The following is a 12528-nucleotide window of genomic DNA, read 5'->3' as shown; positions in this document are numbered from 1 at the left end:
TGTGTAAAGCGAAGGTAGAGGAGTGTGTAGGATTGTGGTACCTGTTTTCCCACTCAGCAGCCCGTCTAAAAATCATCATCTCAAACGTCCCCTCTTTTTTAAAAGATGGAAGCCTGGTAAAAGAGTTGTCTTTTTTATGGCAAGTTGGTCCCACCTATCAGGAAAATTGCTCTCGGGTGAAAATCACCACTATTAAAGCACATTGTGTCTTTCTGAAGACAGGTTTACATGGTTCTGAAGAACAATGCAGATACGCTGAATTTATCCTTTAATATCAGAGTTGATGAATTTGATTATTACTGTTATACTGTCAACATCTGAAACAAGCATGAAATGATTTAGTTGTGTGTGCATGCCCTGAGACCCTGAATCAAAACAACACCGATGCTGGAAAGCATGAGCTGGTGAAGCCTGCCGAGGCCGGGTCTGACATCACCGGTGCTCGCGCCGCACCGCCCAGCTCTGAAACTCAGACAAACGAAGCCCCCGGGGGGTGCAGCCGAGGCCGGTGTGAGCAACGCTCCAGCAACCACTGACACGGCAGATAAACCTGCAGTAGAAGAACCTGCAAACACAGCTGGAGACATTTCTGTTCCTGTTCTGTTGCAATGAACATTGATAAAATAGATAACAGCTGTAAGACCGACCCAGAGACAAAACCAGTTTTGAAAGTCCCAACAAAAAGAAAACAGCTCTGTTGCAGCAAAACAAATAAACAAAAGAAAATAGGGAAAGGTGACGCTGAGAATCTGCCTGATAACGATGGTGATTCATCAGATTCCAACACTGTTCTTACTCACCATTACAAAATGAATGTGAAAAGAGGTGTGTGAAGTACAATTCTGGGGAGATCAGCACTTTTTTATTCGAGACTAAAGAGTTACCAGGTGTGGAGGTGGAGGATTATTTCTCTGATGGTATGAGCTTTATAAATAATGTGAAAACGTTAATGAAAGAAGTCGTCTTTTCAGATAAGGAAGTTTACCAGCTCAGGAAAATTGTGAGTAAACTCAAGAGACAAATGTCGAAGATTGAAACACAGTTTACAGCATAAAAAACTCTTTTTTATATATGAAGAAGGTAAAAGTAGGAACCCGTGATCTAAATTGTGCTCGAGATGTTCAAAAAAGGTTGGTTCTGTTTGAGGTTCTAAAGCAGAAACAGATTGATGTTTATTCAGGAATCACACAGTGACCTTAAAAATGAAGTGGATTGGAAAAGCCAATGGGACGGACAAATACTTTTAAGCCACATGCCCTCTACTAGTGGAGGAGTAAGCAATACTCTTTTCAAAAAACTTTTCTGAACCCAAACCTCTACACTACAACCACAACTGTGCACCTACAACATCTGGAGCAGTTCACAATCAATATTTATCTAATAACATGACAAAAACATTTAAATGTAAATAATACACAACCTACTCTCCAGAGATTCAGACTCGTAATGTGCAGCGCCCCCCAGAGGCTGTAATCCAGAGGTACCGCTCGTATTCACTGGTCTGGAAGTGGAGAACAAACCCTTTCCCGGGCTGAGACACGCTAGCAGAAGCCGGTCGTCCCACTCCCCTTGACCGGGACCAAGACAATCGATCTTCCACCACCATCAAGGTTCAGCAGTGAAACCGCTACCTTTTTGCTGTACCTCTGGCTGAGAATGCATTTTAAAATACACACTGAATTTTCTCAGTGTCCTCAACATGAGTCTTAATGCATTTAGGATCATTTTGGTATCATTCCTGCTTGGACAAGTTACACATATCAAATCAATTTGGGTTATTTTTTAATTTTCATCATATTTTGCAACTTATAAAGCATTAGAATGTGTATGAAATGTACATATTAAAACTACTGTTGGAAAATGATGATAATGATATAAATGTAATTTTGTTTTTGCTTCAAACTTTGCAGATATGCTAATGTAAAATGTAAATCGGGAAATCCATTATCATGTTGAAGATTGTATTTGAAATGGAATGTGTCTCATTTACATTTACATTTACATTTGCGGCATTTAGCAGAAGCTCTTATCCAGAGCGACGTACAAACGTGCTTTAAATCTCTAGTAATTAATAAATCTACACTGGTACGCAAGAATACAAACTCAATATAAATATAACTCGAATTCTACAAACTTGGAAAGTGCTAATTTAGGTATTTCAGAAAGAGGTAGGTCTTCAGTCGTCGCTTAAAGATAATCAGGGACTTTGCTGTACGGACATCTAGGGGAAGTTCATTCCACCACCTCGGTGCCAGAACAGAGAAGAGCCTTGAATTGTACTTACCTCTCATTCTGAGAGAAGGTGGTACCAGTCGAGCAGTGCTGGAGGATCTCAGACAGCGTGGTGCAGTGCGAGATGTGATGAGGTCACTGAGGTAAGATGGTGCTGGTCCATTTTTGGCCTTGTAGGCAAGCATCAGTGTTTTGAATCTGATACGTGCAGCTACTGGAAGCCAGTGAAGGGAGCAGTGGTCGAATAGTCCACTGCAAATGATCCAAAATGCAGCTGCACGACTTGTCTCCTCTATGCTTCCATACTACTGCATAGTGTGTATGATTTGAGTTGTGTATGTATGTATGTATGATCAAACTCTTGATGTCACCCAAATGAGGATGGGTTCCCCTTTTGAGTCTGGTTCCTCTCAAGGTTTTTTCCTCATAACATCTAAGGGAGTTTTTTCTTGCCACAGTCGCCACGGCTGCTCATCAGGGATAAACACACACCATTCACCTTCACTGTTGATTTCTGTAAAGCTGCTTTGAGACAATGTCTGTTGTGAAAAGCGCTATACAAATAAACCTGACTTGACATGTATGTAGTGTATGATTTGAGTTGTGTATGTATGTATGTAGTGTATGATTTGAGTTGTGTATGTATGTATATAGTGTATGATTTGAATTGTGTATGTATGTATGTATGTATGTATGTAGTGTATGATTTGAGTTGTGTATGTATGTAGTGTATGATTTGAGTTGTGTATGTATGTATGTATGTATGTATGTATGTAGTGTATGATTTGAGTTGTTTATGTATGTATGTAGTGTATGATTTGAGTTGTGTATGTATGTATGTATGTATGTAGTGTATGATTTGAGTTGTGTATGTATGTAGTGTATGATTTGAGTTATGTATGTATGTATGTATGTATGTATGTATGTATGTATATGTATGTATGTATGTATGTATGTATGTAGTGTATGATTTGAGTTATGTATGTATGTATATGATTTGAGTTGTGTATGTATGTATGTAGTGTATGATTTGAGTTGTGTATGTATGTATGTAGTGTATGATTTGAGTTGTGTATGTATGTATATATGTATGTATGTATGTATGTATGTATGTATATAGTGTATGATTTGAGTTGTTTATGTATGTATGTAGTGTATGATTTGAGTTGTGTATGTATGTATGTAGTGTATGATTTGAGTTGTATGTATGTATGTATGTAGTGTATGATTTGAGTTGTGTATGTATGTATGTATATAGTGTATGATTTGAGTTGTGTATGTATGTATGTATGTATGTATGTATGTATGTATGTATGTGTATGTATGTATATGTAGTGTATGATTTGAGTTGTGTATGTATGTATGTAGTATGATTTGAGTTGTGTATGTATGTATGTATGTAGTGTATGATTTGAGTTGTGTATGTATGTATGTAGTGTATGATTTGAGTTGTGTATGTATGTATGTATGTATGTATATGATTTGAGTTGTGTATGTATGTGTATGTATGTATGTATGTATGTGTATGATTTGAGTTGTGTATGTATGTATGTATGTATGATTTGAGTTGTGTATGTATGTATGTATGTAGTGTATGATTTGAGTTGTGTATGTATGTATATAGTGTATGATTTGAATTGTGTATGTATGTATGTATGTATGTATGTATGTAGTGTATGATTTGAGTTGTATGTATGTAGTGTATGATTTGAGTTGTGTATGTATGTATGTATGTATGTATGTATGTATGTATATATAGTGTATGATTTGAGTTGTTTATGTATGTATGTAGTGTATGATTTGAGTTGTGTATGTATGTATGTATGTATGTATGTAGTGTATGATTTGAGTTGTGTATGTATGTAGTGTATGATTTGAGTTATGTATGTATGTATGTATGTATGTATGTATGTAGTGTATGATTTGAGTTGTGTATATATGTATGTATGTATGTATATATGTATGTATATATATATATATGTATGTAGTGTATGATTTGAGTTGTGTATGTATATATAGTGTATGATTTGAGTTGTGTATATATGTATGTAGTGTATGATTTGAGTTGTGTATGTATGTATGTATGTATGTATGTATGTATATATGTATATATATATATAGTGTATGATTTGAGTTGTTTATGTATGTATGTAGTGTATGATTTGAGTTGTGTATGTATGTATGTATGTATATGATTTGAGTTGTATGTATGTATGTATGTATGTAGTGTATGATTTGAGTTGTGTATGTATGTATGTATGATTTGAGTTGTATGTATGTATGTAGTGTATGATTTGAGTTGTATGTATGTATGTAGTGTATGATTTGAGTTGTGTATGTATGTAGTGTATGATTTGAGTTGTGTATGTATGTATGTAGTGTATGATTTGAGTTGTATGTATGTATGTATGTATGTATGTATGTATATGATTTGAGTTATGTATGTATGTAGTGTATGATTTGAGTTGTGTATGTATGTATGTAGTGTATGATTTGAGTTATGTATATATATAGTGTATGATTTGAGTTGTGTATATGTATGTATGTATGTATGTATGTATGTATGTATATAGTGTATGATTTGAGTTGTTTATGTATGTATGTAGTGTATGATTTGAGTATGTATGTATGTGTATGTATGTATGTAGTGTATGATTTGAGTTGTGTATGTATGTATGTATGTAGTGTATGATTTGAGTTGTGTATGTATGTATGTAGTGTATGATTTGAGTTGTGTATGTATGTATGTAGTGTATGATTTGAGTTGTGTATGTATGTATGTAGTGTATGATTTGAGTTGTGTATGTATGTATGTATGTAGTGTATGATTTGAGTTGTGTATGTATGTATATAGTGTATGATTTGAGTTATGTATGTATGTATATAGTGTATGATTTGAGTTGTGTGTATGTATGTATATATATGTATGTATGTATGTGTATGTATGTATATATATGTATGTATGTATGTATATATGTATGTATGTATGTATGTATATATATGTATGTATGTATATATATGTATGTATGTATGTATATAGTGTATGATTTGAGTTGTGTATGTATGTATATATATGTATGTATGTATATATGTATGTAGTGTATGATTTGAGTTATGTATGTATGTATGATTTGAGTTATGTATGTATGTATGATTTGAGTTGTTTATGTATGTATGTATAGTGTATGATTTGAGTTGTTTATGTATGTATGTATGTATATATAGTGTATGATTTGAGTTGTTTATGTATGTATGTATATATATGTATGTATGTATGATTTGAGTTGTGTATGTATGTAGTGTATGATTTGAGTTGATGCTGATTGATCTTCCTTACATACAGCGATATGGACAATGGATTCTTTGCTTGCTCTTCCCTGTTTTCTGAGTGTTCACCAGAAGGGGGCGCATTTCACACACATTCCACACACGCTGATGAAGCAGCAGCAGCATTTCGGTGTCCTGTGATTCTTAATGCTAATATTTTCCCCACCAGGTAATAAATACATCAACTCAATGTTGAATTTATTGTTGAGGTTTGGAAAAGGGGCTGAAATGTGGATATCATTGTTCTGAGCATTAATGAGTTGTTGAAGTGAGTTTGAAAGTTTGTTCAGAGTTGAACTCGTACATCACGCTAGTCATGCTAAGGATGGAGACCACGTGGTGTTGGAAATAGCGTGCTAACGCTAATAAGTCAATGTGTGTGTGTTTCTTCCAAATCATATAATTATTATGGGAAATGTTACAAATGGCTTTGTTTTAAAAATGGATGTATTGTTCCTACAAATATGCTGAATTATAGAAATGGATAATGCTGATATTTTCTCCCACCAGGCGGTGGCGCTACTACATAAATACACCATTAGACACGCAGGAGAAGAAAAAGTCCTGCTGCATTCAGAATCATCCAGCATTATTTTTCCCGCCTGTTCATTTCTGAGGTAAATATTTTGATATCTTTATTATTTTACAATAAAAACCGTATGAAATGAGATCATTCAGACTGTAGAAATATACTAGAAATGATTTGGGTGGTAAAAGTGGAAAAAAAGATCAAAATCCTGTCAGGAGTTAGTTGCTATATTCAGGGGAGACTATGCTAAGCTAACGGAGAACAATTAAATATCAATTATTATTCATATAAACTCAATGCAGAAATATTAATGATTAAAAAAAGATTTAATGCTGGTTTTTAGGGTAAAATTGTGATATTTATTGTCTGTGTTTAATAATGTATCATATGTGTGAGGAAGAAAACTATTATTTGTAGTTACATTTTAATAATTATATAATTATTAATAAATAAAGTAAATAAATTGTGATTTTGAACATTTAACAGCGTTTAACATGAGCTGACATACTGATATTTAAGATCATAAAAAAGATAATTTAAATGTGAAATTAAAACCGCCAGTAGGTGGCAGCACGTCACTGTTAAAAGTGAGTCATTGCGATTGAACCGAATCATTTAAACGAGTGATTCATTCAGGAACGAAACACCATCATGTTGTTCAGAGACACAAAACAGTGCTGTGGATTTGTTTGGATTATTTTTGTTGGTGAAATCGAGCAAAACAGGCAACGTGGTGTCTAAAACATAAATCTCTTAATATTAACTCTTATTTCTTATATTCTAATCTCTTATTTATTAAACTGGTGTATAAAATCAATATCACTTTTAAAATCGTGCTGATTTTTGTAGAGAAAAGCAGCACTTTTCATGTGATATTAATTAAATATATGAAAGAATATAAATGTGCACATTTTGTGATAATTTTAAATAAATTTTAATAGACTGAATTATGCAGTGAGATAACTAAATGTGCACACACACGTGTCTAATCTACTAGACTTCATCACGTAGTGTGTGTGTGTGCGTGTGTGTGCTCTGTAGGTCTGTTTTTTAGTATGGTACATATCCATGACTTTATAATCACGTGAGTCTAAAGGAATCGCTCATTACAGTAGCACCTCTGTGTCTAGTAGATCTCCAGTGTCCTAAATAGTGTGTGTAGTTTAGTGGTGTGTACAGGGAGTGATGTCCTAACCAGGAGATTAGCTCTTATTCTGTAGTCTATGTAGTGCACTACTGTAGTGTTTGTGTTGAATGTGTCACAACTCATCAGTGTGATTTACTGTGTGTAGTGTAGCTGTGTAGGGGACAGGGGTGGAAAGGGTCCTACACAAGATTCAGTGAAAGGTGTGTCATATGTACCAGTACTAATGTAGGAAAAGCACCTGGACTGCAGCAAGCAGCACAATGACGACGACTCCTGACACCGCAGACCGCTGTGAAGGAGTGCCGGACCCGGAGCAGGGAGCGATGGGAGACAGCCAAAGCATTAAAGAGAGACTGCTGAGGATGTATAACAAAGCAACCCAGCCGATCCTTTCCTCGTCTCTTCACCAGTCAGACAACGAACACTGACCAACCCGGACAAGAAGAAAATCACCCCAGAAGAAAGAACCCCCGTATTTAGGTTCTGTGTGCTGTTCAGACCCAAAACAGCATGCAGTCAGTGTGATCCAGAGGGTGAGACGTCCCGCTGTTCAAATAAACCACACTTCACATTAGAACTCTGGTGTCACTGGACCTCGTGAGGTGGGAGAAGGGCGACATTTAGGTGCTTAAGTCACACCTGCCCTTCAAGCACCAATAACGTCAAGAATAGGAAAGGAGTCACCAGAGCGGATCGAGGACAATCAGGAGACCGGCTACCATCCACCTGACGTCACACCACCTGAGAAAGATACACAGATTTCAGTAGCTGGACACTGAATTATTGTGTGACGTATTTCAGTGAGAATATTCATGATGATGGAACTGAAAACCCTTTTGGGAACAGTGTCTGATGATTTATGTCTTTCATCCTGTACTATTTATCCATGTTTCAGTTTTTGTAGTCGTGTCCTATTGAATGATCCAATATTACAATGATTCAAACTTGACTCTGGAGTTTGTCTATGAAGGACAAAAAGGGTTGTGGCTCTGTTCTTTGGCAGTTTGTGGGTCTCTTGTGGTTGGGAAGTAGTTCTCAAACTCTTTTTAAAGCAAAGACAGGTGATCGTGCACCAGCTGGGAGAATCAAGGCTCAGGCTCACCATTAATCCACGCTAATGTTTGAAACATCTAAAACGTCCCCACAAATCCAGTTGGGCTTTAAATGCAGCTACTTTATCTGCCATCTTGAAGACAGTTATGATTTTCCCCTGAAGTGACAGATTGAGTTCATTGAGCAGGCAGAATATGTCTCACAAGTAAGTTAGTTTTGTGATCCATTCCTTGTGACTGAACTGCTGCCAGTGGTGACTTCTTTTCTGATAGATCTTTGCAGCAGCTTCAGAATCATCACCCTGGAGTGCGTATCATGATGATGTATTAATCCTCTCCAACAATTCTCAATGTCTTCCAGCATTTCCTCAATGCAGCGAGTAACTGTGTAGCTGACAGAGGCACCTGTGCTTCTTTTTAACAGCAGCCTCTCCTAGAAGTTCACAGCAAATGTCTTCAGTGGAGGGCAAGATCATGTCTTCACCAGTAGTCAATGGCTTTTTAGCCTTAGCAATACGGTTAGCCACCAAGTATGATGCTCTCAGTGCATTCACTTTTATTGATGTGGTGGCCCTCAGTATTTCCTTCTGTTCATGTTCCTGCTTTTTTTTCTTTCACTATACTCCGGGGGTTTATCTTTTAATCCAGGGTGCTTAGTCTCCACGTGGTGAAGCAGTTTTGAAGGCTTCAATGCCTCATTAGAGAGCTGGTCACTGCATGTTATGCAGAGTGGGCTTGGTGTGTGGGAATGATCACCTGTCATGATAAATCCATATTTCTTTTAAGCTTTCTTCTTTTGTTTTGGAACTCATCGTCTCTTCTGTCTCTTCACTCATTCACTCACACTTTTCCCCTTCGCAAAGAAACTTTCCAAACACATCTGTCTCTCACTCATGTGGCTAGCTTAGGGTTACATTTTGGAGATCTAACTGAGAAAATACGTTCATTTTTCAAAATAAAAGTTCCTTCAGACTCGGATAATGAACAAAACAGAACTAGTGAATGATTTCTTGTGTGGACCGCTAGCAATTGATCCACGGGCCGGTACCGGGGGTTTGGGAAAACTGATTTACACTCTTTAAGCTTTACTGTGGATCAATTAATCAAGATCACTATGCTGTTATCCTGAAGCTAACAGAAATAACAGACATGGGAAAAGCACATTAATACACATGCCACTGATTAATAGATATAAACTTATTAAATTATTTTATATATATATATATATATATATATATATATATAAGTTTATATGCATGTGTATTAATATATAAACACACACATGTACAGAATCCTTGACGTGATCTCTCCTCAGTGTAAATTGGTCTGCTGTACTCACTGCTACTGCTGCTGTGGTCACTGTCTCTTATGTGGAACAGCTGGACTACTCTCACTGCCTGCATCTGCCTGGGAGCTCTTTCACTGATACGACTGACTCTTCTGTGTGTACATGCTTTTGCTTTTCCTCTCTGTGCTGTTTGTGGGGGTCCTGCAGTTCTCATCTTCTGTTACATCTACATTAACAGACCGACATGTCGAACCTACTTAAAACCCCACTAGTGACCCACAGACCAACAACATACACAACTTTTACAAGCCCAATTACAATGATGGAGCCTTCAAATATATTTAAATATATATAAATATATGCATTCTTTAATATAATTAGTGTCTTACAGATGTATAAAAATAAAAGCCTGACACGACTAGCTTTAAAAAACTTTAGTAGCACACAGACCAAACAACTGTAAAATAATATATACAAGTCCAATCATAATGATAATTAAATAAAGTGATGAATATCGAAAGCTACTAAGTTCACATAAATACATGGAGTGTATGTTAAATATAAAAAAATAAATAAAGGCCTGATGCTACAATCCTTAAAACAACCTGATTAATAGCTCACAGCCCAAACAATTATCAAAGGAAAGAACCAAAGAGATAATACAATACACAATACACTGCCTTGTGGTAGCTGAAGTACGTTTGGAGCACTCCTGATTCAGTACAGACTTTGGGTGGTGATGTGTAAACATGATCGAGGGGTGTGCACTTCTCTGTGATTGATGGTTATACAGTCACAACTGTTACTGGAGCATTGATCTTGATAAGCAGGAACTCAAGATCAGTCAACTTTATGTATTTACTGTCTGTCCTGGGCTTGAATCAGTTCTGTACAGAACAGAACATCTTTCTTTTTTGTCATCTCCGTATATGTCATGTAGGAGACGTGTCTTCTGCAGGTAAACATAGTGTCATCTTTCAGCTGTAGATTTGGTGGAATGAAGAGCCAGACAAGTGACTTTCCATTGTGCACAGAATATCTGAAAGCGACGTGTGATGGGTGAGAGAGCAGTCCTTGTACATTGTGATGGACGATTTTAATACTCTGGGTGTGTGTTGTGAGCTGGACATGCTCTAAAAGTGGCATAACATCATTGAGAGCGTTTTTATGCCTTGAAGTGATTTATTTATTTTAGGATCTGCATATATTTTCCTGTTACAGTGGAACCCGGTTATCTCACCCTCGGTTACCTCGACAACACTATTAAGTCGACGTTTTGAAGTGGAACCGCCAAATTCTCGCTTTGTCTACGCATTTTTTATCGGTTATGTCGACTTTTTTATGTCGCGGAACCCTAATATCTCGAGCACAAGGGGGGAAAAAATTGAAATTTGAACATCAGTTATGTCGATCGGCGCTGTGCAGCCGCAGAAGAACTCGCGAAAGTGGCGGAAAAATCAAACCTTACAGCTGCTACAGGTGTTTGTATTGTATACTGGTGAATCTCTGCTGTTAGTAAGTGCACATATGCATTTTTTTGTTAAATGTTATGCGATGAACGGAGCGCCGGCGCTCGGTAAGGAGCACGGCTCTCGGTAAGGAACGACGCTGGCCGGTAAGGAGCACGCTCTCGGTAAGGAGCACGGCTCGGTAAGGAGCACGGTTTTCTCGGTAAGGAGCACGGCTCGGTAAGGAGCACGCTCTCTCGGTAAGGAACGACGCTGGCCGGTAAGGAGCACGCTCTCGGTAAGGAACGACGCTGGCCGGTAAGGAGCACGCTCTCGGTAAGGAACGACGCTGGCCGGTAAGGAGCACGGTTTTCTCGGTAAGGAACGACGCTGGCCGGTAAGGAGCACGGCCTCTCGGTAAGGAACGACGCTGGCCGGTAAGGAGCACGCTCTCTCGGTAAGGAGCACGGCTCGGTAAGGAACGACGCTGGCCGGTAAGGAGCACGCTCTCGGTAAGGAGCACGGCTCTCGGTAAGGAGCACGGCTCGGTAAGGAGCACGGCTCGGTAAGGAGCACGGCTCGGTAAGGAGCACGGCTCTCTCGGTAAGGAGCACGGCTCGGTAAGGAGCACGGCCTCTCGGTAAGGAGCACGGCTCGGTAAGGAACGACGCTGGCCGGTAAGGAGCACGGCTCTCGGTAAGGAGCACGCTCTCTCGGTAAGGAGCACGGCTCGGTAAGGAGCACGCTCTCGGTAAGGAGCACGGCTCGGTAAGGAGCACGGCTCTCGGTAAGGAGCACGGCTCGCGGCCGGTAAGGAGCACGGCTCGGTAAGGAGCACGCTCTCGGTAAGGAGCACGGCTCGCGGCCGGTAAGGAGCACGGCTCGGTAAGGAGCACGGCTCGCGGCCGGTAAGGAGCACGGCTCTCTCGGTAAGGAGCACGCTCTCTCGGTAAGGAACGACGCTGGCCGGTAAGGAGCACGGCCTCTCGGTAAGGAACGACGCTGGCCGGTAAGGAGCACGGCTCGGTAAGGAGCACGGCTCTCTCGGTAAGGAGCACGGCTCTCTCGGTAAGGAGCACGCTCTCGGTAAGGAGCACGGCTCTCGGTAAGGAGCACGGCTCTCTCGGTAAGGAGCACGGCTCTCTCGGTAAGGAGCACGCTCTCGGTAAGGAGTTGAAGCCGGAGCTTCAGAGAAAGCGGCCGAGAAAGCACCTGCCACGCCCCCTTCGGCCGTTCAGACTTCAGACTTTTCTGTCCCTCGTTTTTGTTTCGGGTTCGGTTTTGGATCTTCCGGGGTTTTTTTCCCGGCTTTGCACCGTGCCGCCGGTCGCGGTGTTTTTGAATTTCCCTATTTTTCCATTCACAAACTCTCTCTCTCTCTCTCTCTCTCTCTCTCTCCCGCTCTCTCTCTCTCTCTCTCCCTCTCTCCCCCTCGGCATCGCGGACGTAAGTTTTTCGGACACTTTGCTTTGTGTGTTTGTGTGGATTACTTCAGCCTGATGGTC

At 39.2% G+C, this 12528-nt stretch overlaps 1 protein-coding gene and 1 long non-coding RNA gene across 3 annotated transcripts in view; one reads left to right on the top strand and one right to left on the bottom strand.

The window, feature by feature from the left end:
* Nucleotides 1–12528, bottom strand: part of LOC124385132 (NLR family CARD domain-containing protein 3-like) — a 987530-nt gene that overhangs the window by 517896 nt on the left and 457106 nt on the right. The window lies entirely within an intron of this gene.
* Nucleotides 5663–10751, top strand: LOC124385182. The gene is made up of 3 exons (XR_006925701.1): nt 5663–5728; nt 6070–6176; nt 7454–10751. It is a non-coding gene; the product is annotated as an uncharacterized LOC124385182 (long non-coding RNA).

Source organism: Silurus meridionalis, chromosome 4 (genome assembly GCF_014805685.1).
Source record: "Silurus meridionalis isolate SWU-2019-XX chromosome 4, ASM1480568v1, whole genome shotgun sequence".
NCBI classification, from domain to species: Eukaryota; Metazoa; Chordata; class Actinopteri; order Siluriformes; family Siluridae; genus Silurus; species Silurus meridionalis.
This window is presented reverse-complemented; position numbering and strand designations above follow the sequence as displayed.